Source organism: Arachis ipaensis, chromosome B6 (assembly GCF_059453495.1).
Source record: "Arachis ipaensis isolate K30076 ecotype BB chromosome B6, ASM5945349v1, whole genome shotgun sequence".
In the NCBI taxonomy this organism is placed as follows: Eukaryota; Viridiplantae; Streptophyta; class Magnoliopsida; order Fabales; family Fabaceae; genus Arachis; species Arachis ipaensis.
In genome coordinates this window covers 44,709,361-44,734,499 of record NC_142441.1, presented here as the reverse complement: position 1 = coordinate 44,734,499, position 25,139 = coordinate 44,709,361, and the positions used below count along the sequence as shown (strand labels likewise).

Sequence of the window (25,139 nt, the reverse complement as noted above, 5' to 3'; positions counted from 1 at the left end):
CTAGCTCCTTCACTGCCACACATTCATCAATCAATTCCAACAATCAATCACCAAATGTACATCCCCCTACCTCTTCTCAGCAACCTATTCAAGCCTCTTTTGCACCTCCACATACCCAACACCCCATGGTCACATAGTCGAAGAATGGTTTTTAGACCTAAAGTGTATCAAGCTCGGCTCACCCCTTCTCTAGAACCAAAGAATTATAAAGAGGCACTCACTATACCTCATTGGAAGCAAGCGATGGATGAAGAATATGGCGCTCTGATGAGAACCCGAACCTAGAATCTGGTACCACTTCTAGAGGAAAGAGAACCAATTGGGTGTATATAGGTATTTAGATTTAAATGCAACTCGGATGGCTCTTTGCAGAAGTATAAAGCACACTTAGTTGCTCACGGCTTTAGCTAAAGACCTAGGTTGAATTTCGAAGAGACTTTTAGCCCTGTCATTCACCCCACATCAATTTGCATTGTGTTATCTCTTGCTGTCTCCAAAGGATGGAATATTAGGTAGTTGGATGTGAACAACCCCCTGGTTATGAAGAAAATCTGAGTTTAGTTTGCAAGCTGTCCAAGTCCCTATATGGACTCAAACAAGCTCTTTGAGCATGGTACACAAAGGGTCTCTGGCATACTGTAACAGTTTGGGCTTACTACCACAAAGGTTGACACTTCGCTGTTTAGAAAGCTTTCTACTGGATATTTGACTTATGGGCTCATATACGTTGATGACATCATTGTTACTGGCAGCTCCAATCAGTGTATCGCTGAGGTAATTACTCAACTCATCTCTCATTTTGCCTTGAAAGACATGGGAAACCTGCATTATTTTCTTGGATTAGAAGTAGCACACGCTACTGATGGTAGCCTTCTGTTATCTTAAACTAAGTATGTTAATGACATATTGAAGAAAGCAAACATGGTTGGCTGCAAGCCGTATGCAACCCCAATACCTTCCTCTCTGAAACTTAGCAAAACTGGTAGTGCTCCCTTTGGTGATCCAACCCTATATCATACAGTTGTTGGGAGTCTTCAGTACCTCACAATCAGTTGGCTGGAGTTAGCTTATTGTATAAATCGAGTGTGTCAGTTCATGCAACAGTCTCTTGAAGCATATTGGAAGGTAGTTAAGCGTATTTTGAGGTACATCAGGGGACTGCTGTAACACTCTAATTATCCTAAGCCTTATCTCATGCTGTAAAGTAAAGATTAATTAAAGGTCATGACAATTCTAAGACTTATACAATATATATATATATATATATATATATATATATATATATATATATATATATATATATATATATATATATATATAGAAAAAGATAGTAATTCTAGAAGCCCAATGAAGAAATAAACTCAAAAAGCAGAGTTGCAAAAGCGCGAAACGTTCACAAGCTTGAAGCTACACTCATAAAGTCACAAGATAGAGATACAAGATAATAAGGCATATGTAGTTACATAGTCATAAAATACTAGCCTCAGCCCACAGCGTTTATGCCGACTAGTTATACATATACAGACATACAGAGTTCTGAAAGCTAAAATAGTATATACATCATTTCTCTCAAAGTTAGTCTCTAAGACAAATAAAGATACAAAAGTGAGAGTACTAAACAAAATATCCAAAATGACTCCAAAATATGATAAAGATCCTCCGCTTTGTCACCATCACGTAACTCACCGAGATGGGTTATGACTTGCATATGAAAAACAACAACATAATATGGTATAAGAAGCGGAGATTCTCAGTATGGTAACAGTGCCCAGTAATGTAAGATATAAGATTTTAGGATGCTAGAGGCAATCCTAGACCTTCACATCATCATAGTATTAAAGCTTATAAAACAGATAAATAAATCCTTAAACAGGTCAACTAACTTAGGGGATTTCTAAGCTATCAGTTCACCACTGTTGATGATAAGTCATCTTATACTAGTTTTACAAGCATTTTTCACTAGTTTCATTAGGTTTTATGCACTTTCTTGCACCATAAGTAAGTAATTGGAGTGGATTTTCATGATTATCTTGAATCAATCAAACATCATTCATTTTACACAAAATCATAGGTTTTATGCTAGAATTCATTGATTTTATAAATAATTGGTGCACGAAATTGTGACTCACACTTTCCACAACTCCGCACAACTAACCAGCAAGTGCACTGGGTCGTCCAAATAATACCTTACGTGAGTAAGGGTCGATCCCACGGAGATTGTCGGCTTGAAGCAAGCTATGGTCATCTTGTAAATCTTAGTCATGTGGATTCAAATATTTATGAGGTTTTGATAATTAAAAGATAAATAAAACAGAAAATAAAGATAAAGATACTTATGTAATTCATTGGTGGGAATTTCAGATAAGCGCACAGAGATGCTTTGTTGCTTCTGAACCTCTGCTTTCCTATTGCCTTCTTCCAACCATGCGTGCTCCCTTCCATGGCAAGCTGTATGATCCTCTCGGATGAAAAATACCAGGTACGATCTCTGCACGGCTAGTCAACTATCGGATTTCTCGTCTCGGATGAAAAATACCAAGTACAGCTACCGCACGGCTAATCATCTGTCGATTCTCGCTAGCGTCGAAATAGGACCCTTGTCCTTTTGAACACTGTCACTGCGCTCAACATTCGCAGGTTTGAAGCTCGTCACAGTCATCCCTTCACAGATCCTACTCGAAATACCACAGACAAGGTTTAGACTTTTAGGATCTCAGGAATGGCTGCCAATTGGTTCTAGCCTATACCACGAAGGTTCTAATCTGAAATTCAGATGCTCTGTTGTCAGGAGAGACGATGTGACTCGTTGATTAGATACCCAAGAGAATATACTCCAGCTGTCGTCCAATGACTACGTTGAACATCATGTAGACCGCTTTGTGGTTATCAGGCACGCAGATCTTAGCTAAGCAAGTAATGAAGATAGTGAGTGATTGTCACGGATCATCCCTTCATTCTGACTTAACTGAATTAAGTACGAGAGTATATCTTGAAGAAGAAGTAAGCGTGAATTGAAAGAAAAACAATAGTACTTGCATTAATTCATGAAGAACAGCAGAGCTCCCCACCTTAATCTATGAGGTGTAGAAAATCCACCGTAGAAAATACATAAGTGAAAAAGGTTTAGGCATGGCCGAATGGCCAGCCTCCATTCCAAAGGTCTAAGGACTAAACGTCCAGAGATATGAATACAATAGTAAAAAGTGCTATTTATACTAAACTAGTTACTAAGGTTTACAGAAAATAAGTAACTAAGTGCAGATAGTGCAGAAATCCACTTTCGGGGCCCACTTGGTGTGTGCTTGGGCTGAGCATTGAGCTTTACACGTGCGTAGGCTGTTCTTGGAGTTAAACGCCAGCTTGGGTGCCAGTTTGGGCGTTTAACTCCAATTTTGGTGCCAGTTTTGGCGTTTTACGCCAAAAAGTTTTAGCCTGAATTTTAGTGCCAGTTTGGGCCATAAAATCTTGGGCAAAGTATAGGCTATTATATATTTCTGAAAAGCCCTAGATGTCTACTTTCTAACGCAAGTAAGAGCACGCCAATTAGGATTTTGTAGCTCTAGAAAATCCACTTTGAGTGCAGGAGGGTCAGAATCCAACAGCATCTGCAGTCCTTTTTCAGCCTCTGAATTATATTTTTTGCTCAGGTCCCTCAATTTCAGCCAGAAAATACCTGAAAGCACAGAAAAAAATACAAACTCATAGTAAAATCCAAAAATGTGATTTTTGAATAAAAACTAATAAAAATATAATAAAAAGTAACTAAAACATACTAAAAACTATGTAAAAACAATGCCAGAAGGGTATAAATTATCCGCTCATCACAACACCAAACTTAAATTGTTACTTGTCCCCAAGCAACTAAAAACAAAACAGGATAAAAAGAAGAGAATATACAATAAATTTCAAAAATATCAATGAGGATCAGTTTCAATTAGATGGCGGGGCTAGTAGCTTTTTGCTTCTGAACAGTTTTGGCATCTCACTTTATCCTTTGAAATTCAGAATGATTGGCATCCATAGGAACTCAGAATTCAGATAGTGTTATTAATTCTCTTAGTTCAGTATGTTGATTCTTGAACATAGCTACTTTATGAGTCTTGGCCGTGACCCTAAGCATTTTGTTTTCCAGTATTACCATCAGATACATAAATGCCACAGACACATAACTGGGTGAACCTTTTTAGATTGTGACTCAACTTTGCTAGAGTCCCCAGTTAGAGGTGCCCAGAGTTCTTAAGCACACTCTTTTTGCTTTGGACCACGATTTTAACTGCTCAGTCTCAAGCTTTTCACTTGACACCTTCACGCCACAAGCACATGGTTAGGGACAGCTTGATTTAGCCGCTTAGGCCAGGATTTTATTCCCTTGGGCCCTCCTATCCATTAATGCTCAAAGTCTTGGATCCTTTTTACCCTTGCCTTTTGGTTTAAAGGGTTATTGGCTTTTTCTGATTGCTTTTTCTTTTTCTTTCTTTTTCTTTTATTTTTCGCCCTTTGTTTTTTTTCGCAAGCTTCTGCTTTTCACTGCTTTTTCTTGCTTCAAAAATCAATTTTATGATTTTTCAGATTATCAATAGCATTTCTCTTTTTTCATTATTCTTTCAAGAGCCAATAATTTTAACATTCATAAACTTCACTATAAAAAATATGCATTGTTCAAGCATTCATTCAGAAAACAAAAAGTATTGCCACCACATCAAAATAATTAAACTAATTTCAAGATAATTTTCGAAATTGTGCACTTCTTGTTCTTTAGCAATTAAAACATTTTTCATTTAAGAAAGGTGAGGGATTCATGGAATCATTCATAGCTTTAAGACATAGACACTAAACACTAATGATCATGTAATGAAGACACAAAACATAGTCAAAACATAAAGCATAAAAAAAAAACAAAAAACAGAAAAATAAGAACAAGGAAATTAAAGAATGGGTCCACCTTAGTGACGGTGGCTAGTTCTTCCTCTTGAAGATCCTATGGAGTGCTTGAGCTCCTCTATGTCTCTTCCTTGCCTTTGTTGCTCCTCTCTCATGGCTTCTTGGTCCTCTCTAATTTCATTGAGGATAATGGAGTGCTCTTGTTGAGGTCTATGAGTGGGCTCTCTTGTTTGCTCCATCCTCTTTCTAGTGATGGGCTTTTGAGATGAATCTCTCCATCTCCCATGACTCAGAGTTGGAAGCAACAGCCTTCTCTTTCCTCTCCCTAGAGGTTTCTCCGGCCTTAGGTGCCATTAATGGTTATGGAAAAATAAAAAATAGAGCTTTTTTCACACCAAACTTAAAAGGTTTGCTCGTCCTCGAGCAAAATAAGATAGAAGGGAGTAGAAGAAGAATGATGCAATTAATTTTGAAAATTTATTGTTGTATGCAAGAGAAATTAAAAAGAGTTGAGAAGGATTTGAAAAGATATGTAAGTTTTGAAAACGTTTTGGAATGAATTGAAAAGAATTGAAAAAGAATTAAAAAGAATTGGAAAGATTATTAATTTTTGAAAATAGAAATTGAAAGATGAACGTTTAAAATATGTTTGATGCAAAAAATTATGAATTAAAACATGAAAAATTTGAAAAAAATCGAATTGGAAACAAAATTACCTCGCTTGTGTCATCCTGGCGTTAAACGCCCAGAATGCTATCTATTCTGGCATTTAACGCCCACTTGACTGCCATTTTGGGCGTTTAACGCCCAGCCAGATACCCTGGCTGGCGTTAAATGCCAGGAATCCTTCTTTACTGGGCGTTTTTCTAAATGCCCAGAATGCTGCCATTTCTGGCGTTAAACGCCCAGAATGCTGCCCATTCTGGCGTTTAACGCCCAGAATGCTGCCAGCATGGGCGTTAAATGCCCATTCTGCTATCTTTACTGGCGTTTAAACGCCAGTAAGCCTGTCCTCCAGGGTGTGCTATTTTTGATGCTGTTTTTGATTCCGCTTTAATTCTGCAGCTATTTTTATGACTCCACATGATCATCAACCTAAAGAAAACATAAAATGGCAATGGAAAACAAATGTCTATAAAAATAAATATAATTAAATAACATTGGGTTGCCTCCTAATAAGTGCTTCTTTAATGTCAATAGCTTGACAGTGAGCTCTTAGAGGGCTTCACAGATACTCAGAGCATGATGGTGGTCTTCCAACACCAAACTTAGAGTTTGAATGTGGGGGCTCTGCTTGACTCGGTAATGAGAGAAGCTTTTCATGCTTTCTCTCCATGGTTACAGAAGAAGATCTTTGAGTCTTAAACACAAGGTAGTCCTCATTAGGGAGCTTCTTAGTGGTCAGTGGACGTCCATTGAGGTCTTCCTCACTGTGAATCACTGCCTCCTCTTCCTCCATAGGTTCGGCCACTTTGGATATATTGATGTCCTTGCACTCTCTCTTTGGATTCTCTTCTGTATTGCTTGGGAGAGTACTAGGAGGAGTTTCAGTAACTCTTTTACTCAGCTGACCCACTTGTGCCTCCATATTTCTAATGGAGGATCTTATTTCAGTCATGAAACTGTGAGTGGTCTTAGTTAGATCAGAGACTATGGTTGCTAAGTCAGAGAGGCTTTGCCTAGAATTTTATGTCTGTTGCTGAGATGATGATGGAAAAGGTTTGCTATTGCCAAACTGAATTCTGCCACCATTATTATTATTGAAGCCTTGTTGAGGCTTCTGTTGATCCTTCCATGAGAAATTTGGATGATTTCTCCATGAAGGATTATAGGTGTTTCCATAGGATTCTCCCATGTAATTCACCTCTTCTATTGCAAGATTCTCAGGGTCATAAGCTTCTCCTTCAGAGGAGGCTCCTTTAGTACTGCCAAATGCAGCTTGCAATCCAGTCAGACTCTGAGAAATCATATTGACTTGCTAAGTCAATATTTTGTTCTGAGCCAATATGGCATTCAGAGTATCAACCTCAAGAACTCCTTTCTTCTGAGTCATCTCATTATTCACAGGATTTCTTTCAGAAGTGTACATGAATTGGTTATTTGCAACCATTTCAATGAGTTCCTAGGCTTCTGCAGGTATTTTCTTCAGATGAAGAGATCCACCAACAGAGTGGTCCAATGACATCTTGGACAATTCAGACAAACCATCATAGAATATACATAAGATGCTCCATTCTGAAAGCATGTCAGAAGGACACCTTCTGATCAATTGCTTGTATCTTTCCAAGCTTCATAGAGGGATTCACCTTCCTTCTGTCTGAAGGTTTGGACTTCCACTCTAAGCTTACTCATCTTTTGAGGTGGAAAGAATCTGGCCAAGAAAGCATTGACCAACTTTTCCCAAGAGTTCAGGCTTTCTTTAGGTTGTGAGTCCAACCATGTCCTAGCTCTGTCTCTTACAGCAAAGGGGAAAAGCATAAGTCTGTAGACCTCAAGATTAACCCCATTGGTCTTAACAGTGTCACAGATTTACAAGAATTCAGCTAAGAACTGATGAGGATCTTCCAATGGAAGTCCATGAAACTTGAAATTCTGCTGCATTAGAGAAACTAATTGAGGCTTAAGCTTAAAGTTGTTTGCTCCAATTGCAGGAATTGAGATGCTTCTTCCATAGAAGTCGGAAGTTGGTGCAGTAAAGTCACCAAGCATCTTCCTTGCATCTCCACCATTATTGTTAGGTTCAGCTTCCATGTTTACTTCTTTTTCAAAAATTTCTGTAAGGTCCTCTCCAGAGTGTTGTGCTTTAGCTTCTCTTAGCTTCCTCTTCAGAGTCCTTTCAGGTTCAGGATCAGCTTCAACAAGAATGTCTTTATCCTTGTTCCTGCTCATATGAAAAAGAAGAGAACAGAAAAGAAGATGAATCCTCTATGTCACAGTATAGAGATTCCTTTATGTGAGTAGAAGAAGAAAAGAATAGAAGAATGAGATAGAGAGAGAGAATAGGAAGAATTCGAACACAGAGAGAGGGAGAGGGTTTTCGAATTTTAATTAAAAGAAAAGAAAAATATTTTTATTTTTATTTTAATTATTGGTTAGTATTCGAAAATATCAAAAGAAATAAAATAAAATTAGAATTTAAAATAATTAGTTGATTAAAAAGAATTTTAAAAAAAGTTGTTAGTGGTTTTCAAAAATTAGAGAGAGAAAAGTAGTTATGTGGTTTTGAAAAAGATAAGAAATAGTAAACTTTTTTAAAATCAAACAAAAAAAAAAGTCAAGTAGTTAATTGAAAAACATTTGAAAATAAATTTTGAAAAGATAAGAAGTTAGAAAAAGATTTTGAAATTAAAATTTAAAAAAAAAAGATATGATTTGAAATTTATTTTGAAAAAGGTTGAAAAGGAAATTAAAAAGATTTGATTTTTAAAATTAAAGTTGATGACTTGACTAACAAGAAACTAAAAGATATGATTCTAGAATTTAAAGATTGAACCTTTCTTAACAGGAAAGTAACAAACTTGAAATTTTTGAATCAAAACATTAAATGTTAGCAATAATTTCGAAAATATGAAGTAAAATTAAGAAAAAGATTTTGAAAATCAATTTTAAAATTTTCGAAAAATATGAAAGAAAATTGAAAAAGATTTGATTTTAAAAAAATTTGAAAAGATAGAATTTTTAAATTGAAATTTTGACTTGACTAATAAAAAACAACTAAATTTTAAAAATTTTTGACTAAGTCAACCAAAAATTTCGAATTTTATGAGTAAAACAAGGGAAAGATATTATTTTTGATTTTTTAAATTAATGAAGAAAGAGAAAAACAACAAAATGACACAAGACATAAAAATCTAAGATCAAAACAAATAATGCATGCAAGAACACTTTGAATATCAAGATGAACACCAAGAACATATTTTTGAAACTTTTTAAGAAAAGAAAGATATGCAAGACACCAAACTTAGAAATTTTTAAACTTTAGACACTAATAATTCGAAAATGCATATGAAAAATAAGAAAAGACACAAAACAAGAAAAATTAAAGATCAAACAAAGAAAATCATCAAGAACAACTTGAAGATCAAGAAAGAACATAAACATGAAATTCGAAAATCTAAGAAAAATTAAAACATGCAGTTGACACCAAACTTAAAATTTGACACTAGACTCAAACAAAAAACATAAAAAATTTTTTGGTTTTTATGATTTTATTAAAAAAAATTTTTTGTACTTTTTTTTCCGAAATTAAAAATAAAAAGCTTAAACATAAAATAAAATTACCCAATCTAAGCAACAAGATGAACCGTCATTTGTCCAAACTCGAACAATCCCCGGCAACGGCGCCAAAAATTTGGTATTGGGAAATTGTGATTCACACTTTTCACAACTCCGCACAACTAACCAGCAAGTGCACTGGGTCGTCCAAGTAATACCTTACGTGAGTAAGGGTCGATCCCATAAAGATTGTCGGCTTGAAGCAAGCTATGGTCATCTGGTAAATCTTAGTCAGGAGGATTCAAATGGTTATGAGGTTTTGATAATTAAAAGATAAATAAAATAGAAAATAAAGATAAAGATACTTATGTAATTCATTGGTGGGAATTTTAGATAAGCGCACGGAGATGCTTTGTTGCTTCTGAACCTCTGCTTTCCTATTGCCTTCTTCCAACCATGCGTGCTCCCTTCCATGGCAAGCTGTATGATCCTCTCAAATGAAAAATACCAGGTACGATCGCTGCACGCTAGTCAACTGTCAGATTTCTCGTCTCGGATGAAAAATACCAAGTACAGCTACCGCACGGCTAATCATCTGTCGGTTCCCGCTAGCGTCGGAATAGGACCCTTGTCCTTTTGCACACTGTCACTCGCCCAACATTCGCAAGTTTGAAGCTCGTCACAGTCATCCCTTCCTAGATCCTACTCGGAATACCATAGACAAGGTTTAGACTTTTCAGATCTCAAGAATGGCTGCCAATTGGTTTTAGCCTATACCACGAAGGTTCTAATCTCAGATTCAGATGCTCTGTTGTCAGGAGAGACGATGTGAATCGTTGATTAGATACCCAAGAGAATATACTCCAGCTGTCGTCCAATGACTACGTTGAACATCATGTAGACCGCTTTGTGGTTGTCAGGCACGTGGATCTTGGCTAAGCGAGTAACGAAGATAGTGGGTGACTGTCACAGATCACCCCTTCATTCTGATTTAACTGAATTAAGTATGAGAGTATATCTTCAAGAAGAAGTAAGCGTGAATTGAAAGAAAAACAATAGTACTTGCATTAATTCATGAAGAACAGCAGAGCTCCCCACCTTAATCTATGAGGTGTAGAAACTCCACCGTAGAAAATACATAAGTGAAAAAGGTTTAGGAATGGCCGAATGGCCAGCCTCCATTCCACAGGTCTAAGGACTAAACGTCCAGAGATATGAATACAATAGTAAAAAGTGCTATTTATACTAAACTAGTTACTAAGTTTTATAGAAAATAAGTAACTAAGTGCAGATAGTGCAGAAATCCACTTCTGGGACCCACTTGGTATGTGCTTGGGCTGAGCATTGAGCTTTACACGTTAATAGGCTGTTCTTGGAGTTAAACGCCAGCTTGGGTGCCAGTTTGGGCGTTTAATTCCAATTCTGGTGCCAGTTCTGGTGTTTTACGCCAGAAAGTTTTAGGTTAAGGTTTAGAGCCAGTTTTGGCCATCAAATCTCGAGAAAAGTATGGACTATTATATATTGATGGAAAGCCCAGGATGTCTAATTTCCAACGCAATTGAGAGCATGCCAATCGGGATTCTGTAGCTCCAGAAAATCTACTTCAAGTGCAGGAGGGTCAGAATCCAACAGCATCTGCAGTCCTTTTTCAGCCTCTGAATCATATTTTTTGCTCAGGTCCCTCAATTTCAGCCAGAAAATACCTGAAATCACAAAAAAACACATAAACTCATAGTAAAGTCCAGAAATGTTATTTTTGAATAAAAACTAATAAAAATATAATAAAAAGTAACTAAAACATACTAAAAACTATGTAAAAACAATGCCAAAATGGGTATAAATTATCCGCTCATCAATAATACAAAGATCTAGTGATTTTGGTGGAGCTTTGATTATTTGTTTGGTTGCTTGTAGGTGAAAAAATGGTGGAAAGAGGAATTTTTGGCACACTTTTGATGTTTGGGCACGCTTTGGACCTTAGGCCACGTGGCCCATGAAAATAAAGCGTGGCGCATCAAATCTCACTAGGAGCGCTCAAAGTTTCAAACTGAGCGCCCAAGAGAGGAACCAAGTGCATGCATCAAGGCAAGGCACACCAAGGAGTAGCGCTCAAAGATTTGAGCGTAGCATTCCATTTTCCTCACTTTTGCGTGCCTTTCATCAAAGAGAAAGCACCAAATGGTGCAGCACAAACCAAAGGCCAAGGGCCAGTGCTCAAAAACTCAAGCGCAGCACTCTATTTCTCTCACTTTCTCGCGCTCAACCAAGGCACACAAGGCTCTTGCCCAAGAAATTTAAGGAAGCCAAGTGCTCTCACCAAGGCTCGAAGAGGGGAACCAAGCAAAGGCCAAGGGCCAGCGCTCAAAAACTCAAGCGTAGCGCTCTCTTTTGCTACCTTTTTCGTGGAGCTTGGGAGCATCAAAGGGGACAAGCATGCGCATCAAGACAAGGGGGAGTGTAGCGCTCAAAAATTGAGCGAAGCGCTCACAAAGTGAACGCTATGGGCTAGGGAGGCACACCAAATTGACAAGGCAAAGAGGGAACGCTATGCTCACTATACCAAACAGAGCGCTCCCCTGGGAGCAGACCCATGCTTCTACTTCAATTGAACCAAAGCAAAACCAGACCCATGCTTCCACTTCAATTGAACCAAAGCCAAACCGGACCCATCCTTCTTCAAATTCATTTCTCATTCAAGGCCACATTTGAAAAGCCCATTCCAAACTTTGAAGACCAAAATAGAAAGTGTATAAATAGGATTAAGTTTGATTTGTAAAGGACCTTTTGCTGAATTTTTAGTTTTACCTTTAGCTCACTTTTAATTTTCAATCTTTTGAATTTAAGATTTGGGAATTTGGATCTAGTTTTCTTTCTGCATTTTCTTCTGTAACTTTCACTATCTGTTCTTGGAATTTGAATTGAGATTGAAGAGCTTCATTGATTCTAAGTTTAAGAATCATCTTTTACCTCTCTTCTCAATTGTTCTAAGAATTGGATCTGAATTTAGTTTTCTGTTTTCAATTTCTTTCATCTGCAACTTCTACTTTTCTATTTTGGGTTTTTGGATTGAGATTGAGAAATTCTATTGAATTTGGATCTGAGTTTCTTTTGCTATTTTAAATTTCATCTTCTTCTGCAATTTATTTTCAGCTTGATCAAGAGAGTAATTGAGAGTTAGATCTGCTTTCTAACCTCATTGCTCTTCTTCGATCTTCAATTTCTCTTTAAGGATTTCATAATTGACTCAAGTTTTCTTGCTGTTTTATTTTCTTGAAGCAATTTTCCATTTTAGTTCTTGCTACTGAGATCCCGATCTGAAGTCTTGCATCTCAGAGCTTTCTGATTTACTTTAGTTTGCAATTTCGTGTTCAATTCCAATTCCCAGCACCCAAATCCTTCTATTCTTCAAGCAATTTACATTTCTCAGCAATTTAGATTCAGCAAATTTACATTTCTTGCACTTTAAGTTTCTATAATTTACTTTTCTTGCAATTTAAGTTTCCGCTCTTTTACTTTCTTGTTCTTTAAGTTACTTGTAATTTATCTCTTCTGCACTTTATTCTTTTACTTAATTTACCTTCTGCACCTTTATTTACTTGCAATTTAGCTTCTATCAATCAAAATCACTCAATTCATCAAATATTTGCTTAACTAAATTCATCATCTAACTAAAATTGCTCAATCCATCAATCCCTGTGGGATCGACCTCACTCTTGTGAGTTATTACTACTTGATACGACTCGGTACACTTGCCGGTGAGTTTAGGTGTGGAATCTGATTTCCACCCATCACTGTCCCATAGCTTTTACTAGCCTAACCTCCATGCGATCCCATCGACACCGCCTTTCGAACCTCCTCAATCCCAATAAAAAACACAAGTAATTGCAATACAAGTAAAACACAAGTAGGATCATGTATATCAAGTAATGCAAGAAGCAATTAAGCATGTTATACAATTAGGCAAACAATGCAAGTCGACAAAGCAAGCAAACATATATAATATGCACATGATGAATGCCTGTCCTATTTGGCTGTGATATCACATTATCGGTTCAACTGCCAACCCGACACATTCCCATGGGAATGTCGCCTTTTGGTCACGAATATAAGTAGGATCCCCCACGGATATACTGCCAAGCACACTACCCACGGATATAGTGCCGGACACACTCTTGTGATCTGAAAGGATGCGAGTGGGATACTCTGCCACAGACCTCACATCTCAACATAAACGGGATAACTACCGTATTTATGCCATCGCCGTGACCTCGACAAGTGGGATTAACCATCGTCTTTGCCAGGCGCATAGCGTCTCAACAATCTCAGTATAAAACATTATATATTCCATTAGTGATCACTTTCAATATTTAATATTTTCTCATTTATTTTCGAGTCCTAGACTCATCACAAACAATATCAATTTTTCTTATTTTTATAACTCATCACACTCACCATCAATGTAGTACTCCAACGGTCTACTCATAAAACTTCAGAAACCTAAATCTCTGTCTTCTAAACTTTTTAGCATAAAATATCTAGTTAAACTCACTTAGAATATTATCAATTTTTCAAAGCCTAAAAACAAGTTAGGAAATCCTAGATCAGCATTACGGAAGTTTACAATTTTGCCGAGAAGGTAAAACGGTTAAAAACAAGGTTTTCATTGAAAAACAGGGTATTGTGCGTACGCATAGGGTTGTGCGTTGATGATGAGAATTTTGTTGTGATGGTCTAGATTTTCTTCTTATGGAAAGAATAACTTCGTTGCAAGCATAGCTCCAAACCAACAAACAACTCTCACATCAAAAAAATTTGATTGTCACAAATAACAAACCCCAAATAAGAATTAACCGAAGTATTTGAACTCTGGGTCGTCTCCCTAGGATACAATGATGTGCTCAATTATTGGCTATAAAGGGGTAAGGGGGGGTTTTGGTTCATAAGAGGGCAAGAAAAGTAGATTAAGCAAGTAAGTAAAGAAAACAAGATAAAGAACTCTTGGCTAAGACTTGGATAATTGAGATCACCATCCTTGTCAACAAACCAAATATTGATAATCATGAGAGGCCAACCCAGTAAGTCTACTTCCAAAAAGCTTTAAGTACGTAACATCTACTCCTAAGTTTGAAGTACGTCAAATAGGTTTGATCACATCAACCCTTAAGTCCTAACCTACCTACTAATTAACTTAGTAGTGGGTTAGCGTCAATGGATGTCAAATTGATCACCAAGGGTTCTCAAATCACCAAATCTATTATACCCAATAACTCAAGTTTGCTCAATTTCCTTAGCTTAGACCAAGAGTTGACAAAACAACTCAATAACTAAAGGGAACATTTCATCAAACATGTAGAATGCAATAAAAGTAAACATCATAAATTGCAACAATAATAAAATCTACTAACTACTAATTGTAAAGAAAGTAAATTCACAACTCAATTCATCAATAAAAAGAAACATCAACATCAACTTGCATTAAATGTAAATCAAATCCAACATGAGCTCATCATCACAAAAGAGAGTAAAATGAGAAATTAACATCACAAATAAGAGAATCAAGATGTAGAATTGAGAAATTATAAAAGAAACAAGAAGGGATCAAGGAATTAAACATGAATCTAAGACAATTTATACTAATCCTAATCCTAACCTAATTCTAAAGAGAAGGGGGAGCTTCTCTCTCTAGAAAACTAACTAAAGGCTCATGTTGACTAAACTAATTGCTCCTCCTTTGCTTGGACTTCAATTCTGCATGAAATACACCCAGAAACAAGTTGGATTTGGGCCTGTGCAGCTCAGAAATCGCCCCCAGCGTTTTGCCTTTAAGTGGGCCATGTGAGAGTATCAGCGCGTACGCGCCATGTGCGCGTGCGCGTCGATTTGGCTATTTCTTCATCCGCGCGGACGCGGCATGTGCGCGTGCGCGCCTCTATGTAAAACCACTTCTGTGCGTGCGCGCCTTGTACGCGTGCGCACCCATTGGTGCATTCCCAATCTTTGTTTCTTCATGCATTCTCCCCCTTTGTATGCTTTTCTCCTCATTTCTTCCATCCAATACTTGCCTTATGGACCTGAAATCACTCAGCAAACACATCAAGGCATCGAATAGAATTAAAGTGAATCAAAATCACCAATTTAAGGCCTAAAAAGCATGTTTTTACACTTAAGCAAAATTCAAGGGAGAATTACAAAACCATGCTATTTCATTGAATAAATGTGGGAAAAGGTGGTAAAATCTCCTAAAATAAGCACAAGATAAATCACGAAATCGGGGTTTATCAAATCTCCCCATACTTAAACTAAGCATGTCCTCATGCTAAAATCAAGAAAGAAGCAAAGGGTATTAACATTTATTCAATGAAACTAACTAAATGAAATCTATCTATATGCAACCTATCTACATGATATAATAGCTTAGTCAAAATAAATCAATCTCCAAGAATGCACATACAAGCACAAGGGCTAAGTTATTAGCAATCAAAGCAAACCACAATTGGATTGAATCATTGAAAGAGTTCACAAACTTGCAAGAAAAGAGGATCATGGGTGGGAACATGTAATTGAGCGATTGAACCCTCGCCGGATGTGTATCCGCTCTATGCACTCAAGTGTATGGGGTTGTGGTGCACGAATTGTAAATCACACTTTTCACAACTCGTACCTCTAACCAGCAAGTGCACTGGGTCATTCAAGTAATACCTTACGTGAGTAAGGGTCGATCCCACAGAGATTGTCGGCTTGAAGCAAGCTATGGTTATTCTGTAACTCTTAGTCAGGAAATTAGTAATAAAAATGATTGAATTTATGAAGAGTAAATAACATAAAATAAATACTTGTATTCAGTAATGGAGAACAGGTTGAGGTTCTGGAGATGCTCTGTCTTATGAATTTTTGCTTTCCTACGGTCTTCTTCTACACGCACGCAGATCTCCTTCCATGGCAAGCTGTATGTTGGTGGATCACCGTTGTCAATGGCTACCATCCATCCTCTCAGTGAAAATGGTCCAAATGTGCTGTCACTGCACGGCTAATCATCTGTCGGTTCTCACTCATATTGGAATAGAATCCATTGATTCTTTTGCGTCTGTCACTACACCCAACACTCGCGAGTTTGAAGCTCGTCGCAATCATCCCTTCCCAGATCCTACTCGGAATACCACAGACAAGGTTTAGACTTTCCGGATCTCAGGAATGGCTGCCAATAATTTTAGCCTATACCACGAAGACTCTGATCGTGAACCAGGAGGCTAAGAGATACACACTTAAGCTAGTACAGATAGAACGGAGGTGGTTGTCAGGCACGCATTCATAAGTGAGAATGATGATAAGTGTCACGGATCATCACATTCATCAGGGTGAAGTGCGAGTAGTAATTGCATGATTGAATAAAATACAGTAGTAATTGCATTAATTCATCGAAACACAGCAGAGCTCCTCACCCCCAACCATGGAGTTTAGAGACTCATGTCGTCAGAAATACAAAATGAAACATGTAAAATGTAATGAGATACATAGTAAGTCTCTAAAAGTAGTTTTTATACTAAACTAGTGACCTAGGTTTACAGAAAATGAGTAAACTAAGATGGATAGTGCAGAAATCCACTTCTGGGGCCCACTTAGTGTGTGTTTGGGCTGAGCATTGAGCTTTACACGTGTAGAGGCTTCTTTTGGAGTTAAATTCCAGGTTGCAGCTTGTTTGTGGCGTTTAACTCTGGTTTGTAACTTGTTTTTGGCATTTAACTTCAGAATAGGGCAGGAAGTTGGTGTTCAACGCCAGTTTGCGTCCTCAAAACTCGGGCAAAGTATGGACTATTATATATTGCTGAAAAGCCCTGGATGTCTACTTTCCAACGCAATTAAGAGCGCTCCAATTGGGTCTCTTTAGCTCGAGAAAATCCATTTCGCGTGAAGTAGGGTCAGAATCCAACAGCATCTGCAGTTCTTTTTCAGCCTCTGAATCAGATTAAAGCTTAGATCCCTCAATTTCAGCCAGAAAATACCTGAAATCACAGAAAAACACACAAACTCATAGTAAAATCCAGAAATGTGATTTTTGCATAAAAACTAGTAAAACTATACTAAAAAGTAGCTAAATCCTACTAAAACTATAATGAAAACACCCCCAAAAAGCATATAAAATATCCGCTCATCACAACACTAAACTTAAACTGTTGCTTGTCCTCAAGCAACTAGATAAATAAAACAAGATAGAAAGAAGGTTAAGAGGCAATAACATCTCAGAGTTTTATATCAAACTCAAATTCTCATTTGATGAGCGGGACTAGTAGCTTTTTGCTTCTGAATAGTTTTGGCATCTCCATTCATCCTTTGAAGTTCAGGATGACTGGCATCTATAGGAATTCAGAATTCAGATAGTGTTATTGATTCTCCTAGTTTAGTATGTTGATTCTTGAACACAGCTACTTTATGAGTCTTGGCCGTGGCCCTAAGCACTTTGTTTTCCAATATTACCACTGGATACATAAATGCCACAGACACATAACTGGGTGAACCTTTTCAGATTGTGACTCAGCTTTGCTAGAGTCCCCAATTAGAGGTGTCCAGAGTTCTTAAGCACACTCTTTTTGCTTTGGATCACGACTTTAACCGCTCAGTCTTAAGCTTTTCACTTGACACCTTCACGCCACAAGCACATGGTTAAGGACAGCTTGGTTTAGCCGCTTAGGCCGGATTTTATTCCTTTGGGCCCTCTTATCCACTGATGCTCAAAGCCTTGGACCCCCTTTTTATTTTACCCTTGCAGTTTGGTTTAAAGGGCTATTGGCTTTTTTTTTTTTGCTACTTTTTCTTGCTTCAAGAATCAATTTCATGATTTTTCAGATTATCAATAACATTTCTCTTTTTCATCATTCTTCAAGAGCCAACAGTTTTAACATTCATAAACATCAAATTCAAAAGACATATGCACTGTTCAAGCATTCATTCAGAGAACAAAAAGTATTGCCACCACATATAAATAATTTGAAATTTTTTTCTCATTAAAAACTCAAAAATAAAATTGCCTCCTTATTATAAAAATCTGCTATTTTATTCATGTTTAATGATGATAAGAAAGATAAATTATAACTTAATTAGGGATAAAAAAAATATAAAAAATAAAGATCAAGGTACTAATTACTACTACTCATATAACTTCTAAGGCAGATTTCTAATAGTAAAAGTTATCACAGATTTAAGGTTAAGATTAGGACTCAACAACTTTTATTTTGGGAGATGGATGCTCCTTTAGTCTGTGGGGTACTTGGCCCTTCAAGAGACAGCTTCTGGTGCTTCAGCTTCTGTAGCTCACGCCCTTGCTCCTCTTGTTCCTTTAGCAGTTTACAGAGCATGTTATTTTGAACTTGCTGTTCCTCTTTTAGTTGATCCGTAGCTTCTTGCAGCTTGGTGACAGAGGCCTCTAGGCAGGTCCAGTAGTCAATCTAAGGGATTTCTGGGAGGAACTTCTGTGCCCTCCTTTTGATGGAGTTGTCTTGCACCTGTTGTCCTTCCATTGATTTTTTTGTGATTGGGTGCTCGACTGAGATATACTCATCCACTCCCATCTTTACCCCAGCATCCTTGCATAGCAGAGATACTAAGCTTGGGTAAGCCAATTTAGCTTCTTTGGAGTTCTTGTTTGCAATTGTGTAGAGCTCACTTGAAATCAGATCTTCAACCTCTACTTCGTTTTCCTGCATAATACAATGGATCATGACTGCTCTTTTGAGGGTAAACTCAGAGCGGTTACTAGTGGGTAATATGGAACGCCCAATGAAGTCCAGCCATCCCTTAACGACTGGTTTGAGATCCCCTCTCTTGAGTTGATTTGGGACACCCTTTGTGTTGGTTGTCCACTTAGTTCCAGGGATGCATATATCCTTCAGAATTTAGTCCAAGCGCTTATCTGATCTCACCATTCTCTTACTAAAGGAATCCGGATCATCTTGTAGTTGCTGCAGCTTGAAGATCTCTCTTATTTTGTCAATGTGGAAGTAAATAGCTTTCCCTTTAACCATGGTTCGAAAGGTGTAAAAGGCGATTCCAACCCTTCTCTGTCTATCTGTTTGCCACACATTTGCATATAATTTCTGAACCATGTTTCTTCCCACCTTTGTCTCAGGATTAGCTAGGATTTCCCAGCCCCTGTTTTGAATTTGCTCTTGGATCTCTGGATATTCGTCTTTTTTCAGATCGAATTTAACTTCCGGGATCACTGATCTTAGACCCATTATTCTGTAGTAATGGTCTGCATGTTCTTTTGTTAAGAACTTCTCCTGATTCCAAAGTGGTTTTGGAATATTCTCTTTCTTGCCTCTTGAAGTGGTTTGTTTTCCTCTCGGAGCCATGATCTCAGTGAGTCTTAGCTCAGTGATCACGCAAAACACAACGCACCAAACTTAGAGGTTTGCTTGTCCTCAAGTAAAAGAAAGGAAAGGAGAGGAATAGAAGGAGAGGCAAGTTCGAATTGTGGAGGAGAGGGGGAGGCCGAGTTTGGATTTATAAAGGAGGAGGTGGGTTTGAAAATTTTGAAAAAGATATGATAGAAGATATGATTTATAAAAAGATAATTATGATATGCAAAAGATGAAATTTTAAATTTGAAAAGATAGATTTAATTTTGAAAAGATAATATGATAGTTTGAAAAAGATTTAAAAAGAATTTAAAAAGATAGATGAGTTTTTGAAAAAGATTTGAAAAGAAATTAAGAGATATATGAATTTTGAAAAAGATTTTTAAGAGGGTTGAAGAAAAATGAAGAAAGATTTTTAGGATAAAGATTTTTTTTGAATTTGAAATTGAAAGATGAGAGTTTGTAACATGTTTATGCAAGAAATTGTGGATGAAATCATGAAAAATTTTAAAAAAAATAGATTTGGAAAACAAAACTTCCTCCCCTCCATAATCCTGGTGTTAAACGCCCAACTGCTGCATGTTTTGGCCGTTTAACGCCCCTCTGTAGCCTCTTTTGGGCGTTTAACGCCCAGCTGTTGCTTCTGGCTGGCGTTAAACGCCAGAATTCCTTTGTCGCTGGGCATTCTTCTAAACGCCCAGGATGCTGCAAGTGTGGCATTAAACGCCCAGAATGGTACCCATTCTGGCGTTTAACGCCCAGAAAGGTATCATTACTGGCGTTAAACGCCCAGTAGATGCTTCTTTTGGGCGTTTAACGCCCAAATATACCTCTTACTGGCATTTTCTTGCCAGTGAGCTCCTTCTCCCTATTTTGTACTCTGAATCCTTCTGTAACCCTGTGAACTTATGCAATTGATTCTTTACCTTGAAGATTATTTATATTAAACTCGTATAATTATTATTTAAATAACAAAATAGGCTTTGCTAATGGCTGGGTTGCCTCCCAGCAAGTGCTTCTTTATTGTCTTTAGCTGGACCTTGCTGAGCTTTTAATCTAGCCTCAGTTTTGAGCACTCTTGCTCAACATTGCCTTCAAGATAATGCTTGATTCTCTGTCCATTAACAATGAACTTCTTATTAGAATCAATGTCTTAAAGCTCCACACAGCCATATGGTGACACACTTGTAATCACATATGGTCCCCTCCACCGGGATTTCAGTTTCCCGGGAAATAATCTGAGCCTAGAGTTAAACAGTAGAACCTTCTGTCCTGGTTCAAAGACTCTAGATGATAGCTTTCTGTCATGCCACCCTTTTTGCTTTCTCTTTGTAAAGCTTGGCATTTTCGAAAGAAGTGAGTCTAAATTCTTCTAGCTCATTCAGCTGGAGCAATCTTTTTTCTCCAGCTAATTTGGCATCAAAGTTTAGGAATCTGGTTGCCCAGTAGGCCTTATGCTCCAGTTCCACGAGCAGATGACAGGCCTTACCATACAAAAGCTGGTATGGAGAGGTCCCTATAGGAGTCTTGAATGCTGTTCTGTATGCTTACAGAGCGTCATCCAAGCTTCTTGCCCAATCCTTTCTACGGGTACTTACAGTCCGTTCCAGGATTCTTTTTATTTCTCTATTAGAGACTTCAGCTTGCCCATTTGTCTGTGGATGATATGGAGTTGCCACGTTGTAGCTAATTCCATATCGGACCATAGCAGAGTAAAGCTGTTTGTTGCAGAAGTGAGTGCCCCCATCACTGATTAGTGCTCTAGGGACACCAAACCTGCTGAAGATATATTTCTAGAGGAACTTCAGCACTGTCTTAGTATCATTGGTGGGTGTTGCAATGGCCTCTACCCATTTGGATACATAGTCGACTGCCACCAGAATATAAGTGTTTGAGTATGATGGTGGGAAAGGCCCCATGAAGTCAATACCCCATACGTCAAACAACTCAATCTCTAAGATCTCTTGCTGAGGCATCGCATAACTATGAGGCAAATTACCAGCTCTCTGGCAGCTGTCACAGTTATGCACAAACTCTCGGGAGTCTTTATAGAGAGTGGGACAGTAGAAGCCACATTGGAGGACTTTTGTGGCTGTTTGCTTACCTCCAAAATGTCCTCTATATTGTGATCCATGACAATGCCATAGGATTTTCTGTGCTTCTTCTCTAGGCACACACCTACGGATTATTCCGTCTGCACATCTCTTAAAGAGATATGGTTCATCCCACAGGTAGTACTTTGCATCAGTAATTAAATTTTTCGTTTGTTTCCTGCTGTACTCCTTAGGTATGAATCTTGCAGCTTTATAGTTTGCAATGTCTGCAAACTATGGTGTTTCCTGAATGGCAAACAATTGCTCATCCAGAAAGGTTTCAGAGATCTCAATAGAGGGAAAAGACGCCCCTTCTACTGGTTCTATCCGGAACAGATGATCAGCCACTTGGTTCTCTGTCCCTTTCCTGTCTCTTATTTCTATATCAAATTCTTGCAGAAGCAACACCCATCTTATAAGCCTGGGTTTTGAATCCTGCTTTTTGAGTAGATATTTAAGAGCATCATGGTCAATGTACACAATCACTTTTGATCCTACTAAGTATGATCTAAACTTGTCAATGGCATAAACCACTGCAAGCAATTTTTTTCTGTGGTTGTGTAATTTTTCTAGGCATCATTTAAAATACGGCTAGCATAATAAATGACATGCAGAAGCTTGTTATGCCTCTGTCCCAATACTGCACCAATGGCATGGTCACTGGCATCACACATTAGTTCGAATGGTAACGTCCAATTTGGTGCAGAAATAACTGGTGCTGTGACCATCTTAGCTTTCAGAATTTCAAACGCCTACAGACACTCTGTGTCAAACACAAATGGCGTGTCAGCAGCTAGCAGATTGCTCAGAGGTTTTGCAATTTTTGAAAAATCCTTTATAAACCTCCTATAGAATCCTGCATGCCCCAGAAAGCTTCTGATTGCCTTAACATTGGCAGGTGGTGGTAATTTTTCAATTACTTCCACTTTAGCTTGATCCACCTCTATTCCCTTGTTTGAAATTTTATGCCCAAGGACAATTCCTTCAGTCACCATAAAGTGACATTTTTTCCAGTTTAAAACTAGGTTGGTCTCTTGGCATCTTTTCAGAACAAGTACTAAATGGTCAAGGCAGGAGCTGAATGAGTCTCCAAATATTGAAAAGTCATCCATGAAGACTTCCAGAAATTTCTCTACCATATCAGAGAAGATAGAGAGCATGCACCTCTGAAAGGTTGCAAGTGCATTGCAGAGACCAAAGGGCATCCTTCTGTAGGCAAACACTCCAGAAGGACATGTGAATGCTGTTTTCTCTTAGTCTTAGAGATCTACTACAATTTGGTTGTAACCTGAATAGCCATCAAAAAAGCAGTAATATTCATGACCTGCTAGTCTCTCTAGCTTCTGGTCTATGAATGGTAAAAGAAAGTGATCCTTCCTGGTGGCTGTATTGAGCCTTCTGTAGTCAGTATACATACGCCACCCTGTAACTGTTCTTGTAGGAACCAGTTCATTCTTTTCATTATGAACCATTGTCATGCCTCCTTTCTTGGGGACAACTTGGACAGGGCTCACCCAGGGGCTATCAGAAATAGGATAAATAATCCTAGCCTCCAGTAACTTGGTGACCTCTTTTTGCACCACCTCCTTCATGGCTGGATTTAGCCGCCTCTGTGGTTGAACCACTGGTTTAGCATCGTCCTCCAATAGGATCTTGTGCATGCATCTTGCTGGGCTGATGCCCTTAAGATCACTTATGGACTATCCAAGGGCTGCCTTGTGTGTCCTTAGCACTTGAAGTAGTGCTTTCTCTTCCTGTGGATTTAAAGCATAGCTTATGCTCACCGGAAAAGTGTCACCTTCTCCCAGAAATACGTATTTCAGGGATGATGGTAGTGGTTTGAGCTTGGGTTTAGGAGGTTTCTCCTCTTCCTGAGGAAATTTCAGAGGCTCTTTTATTTCTTCTGATTCCTCTAGATCAGGCTGGACATCTTTAAAGATATCTTCTAGCTCTGATTCGAGACTCTGAGCCATGTTGATTTCCTCTACCATGGAGTCAATAACATCAACACGCATGCAGTCTTTTGATGTTTCTGGATGCTTCATTGCCTCAACGGCATTCAGCTTGAACTCGTCCTCATTGACTCTAAAGGTCACCTCCCCTTTTTGGACATCAATGAGGGTTCGTCCAGTTGCTAGGAAGGGTCTTCCTAGAATGAGAGTTGCACTTTTGTGCTCCTCCATTTCCAGCACTACAAAGTCAGTGGGAAAGGCAAATGGCCCAACCTTGACAATCATGTCCTCAATTATGCCTGATGGATATTTAATGGTGCCATCAGCAAGTTGAAGACATATCCGGGTTGGTTTAACCTCTTCAGCCAAGCCGAGCTTTCTGATAGTAGATGCAGGGATTAGATTGATACTTGCTCCAAGGTCGCATAGGGCTGTCTTGGTACAAGTACCCTCTAATGTGCATGGTATCATAAAGCTTCTGGGATCCTTAAGCTTCTCTGGTAAGCTTGTTAGGATGACTGCACTGCACTCTTCAGTGAGAAAAACTTTTTCTGTTTCTCTCCAATCCTTCTTATGACTTAAGATCTCTTTCATGAACTTAGCATAAGAGGGTATTTGCTCAAGTGCCTCTACAAACGGAATCTTTATTTCAAGAGTCCTGAGATAGTATGCAAAGCGAGCAAATTATTTATCATGTTCCTCTTGGCGGAATTTCTGAGGATAAGGTATTTTGGCTTTATATTCTTCAACCTTAGTTGCTGCAGGTTTATTTCCTACAGAGGCAGGTTGAGAAGCTTTCTTGAGGGAGTTATTATCAGCACTTGCAGGTGTCTGATCCCTCACTGGCGTTTGAACACCAGTACTGGACATGGATTGGGCGTTTAACGCCAGGTTCCTACCATTTTTTGGCGTTTGAATGCCAGAACTGGACGTGGATTTGGAGTTTAACGCCAGTTTTTCACCCGTTTCTGGCGTTTGATCACCAGACCTATTCCTCTCTGGGCTCTTACTGTCGTCAGAGGGATTTTGGGTAGCAGGTTGCTCATCCTTTGTCAGCTGTTCTTTTCTTGGCTTTCTGCTACTTTGAGTTGAGGTATTTAGCATTTTTCCACTTCTTAATTGAACTGCTTGGCACTCCTCTGTTATCTGTTTTAATAACTGCCATTTTGTCTGATTCAATTGTGATTCCATATCCTTGTTAGCAATTCTGGTCTCTTGTAGCATCTCTTTGAATTCTGCTAACTGTCTTGTTATAGAAGACAATTGCTGACTGAGTTTAGCAACTTGTTCCTGAGGGCTAAAGTCAGTTGACACTTCCTTAGCTTCTTCTTTCATGGAGGACTCATTACTTATGTACAGATGCTGATTTCTAGCAACTATATCAATAAGCTCTTGAGCCTCTTCAACGGTCTTTCTCATGTGTATAGATCCACCAGCTGAGTGGTCTAGAGATACCTGAGCTTTTTCTGTAAGCCCGTAGTAGAAGATGTCTAACTGCACCCACTCTGAAAACATTTCAGAGGGGCACTTCCTTAGCATCCCTCTATACCTTTCCCAGGCGTTATAAAGGGATTCATCATCCTCTTGTTTAAAGCCTTGGATGTCCAGCCTTAGATGTGTCATCTTTTTTGGAGGGAAATATTGAT

The 25,139-nt window shown here is 38.3% G+C and overlaps 1 pseudogene; it reads right to left on the bottom strand.

The window, feature by feature from the left end:
- Positions 1–591: 591 nt before the first annotated feature.
- On the bottom strand, positions 592–24,828 carry LOC148555372 (uncharacterized; annotated as a pseudogene).
- Between the last annotated feature and the right edge of the window lie 311 nt (positions 24,829–25,139).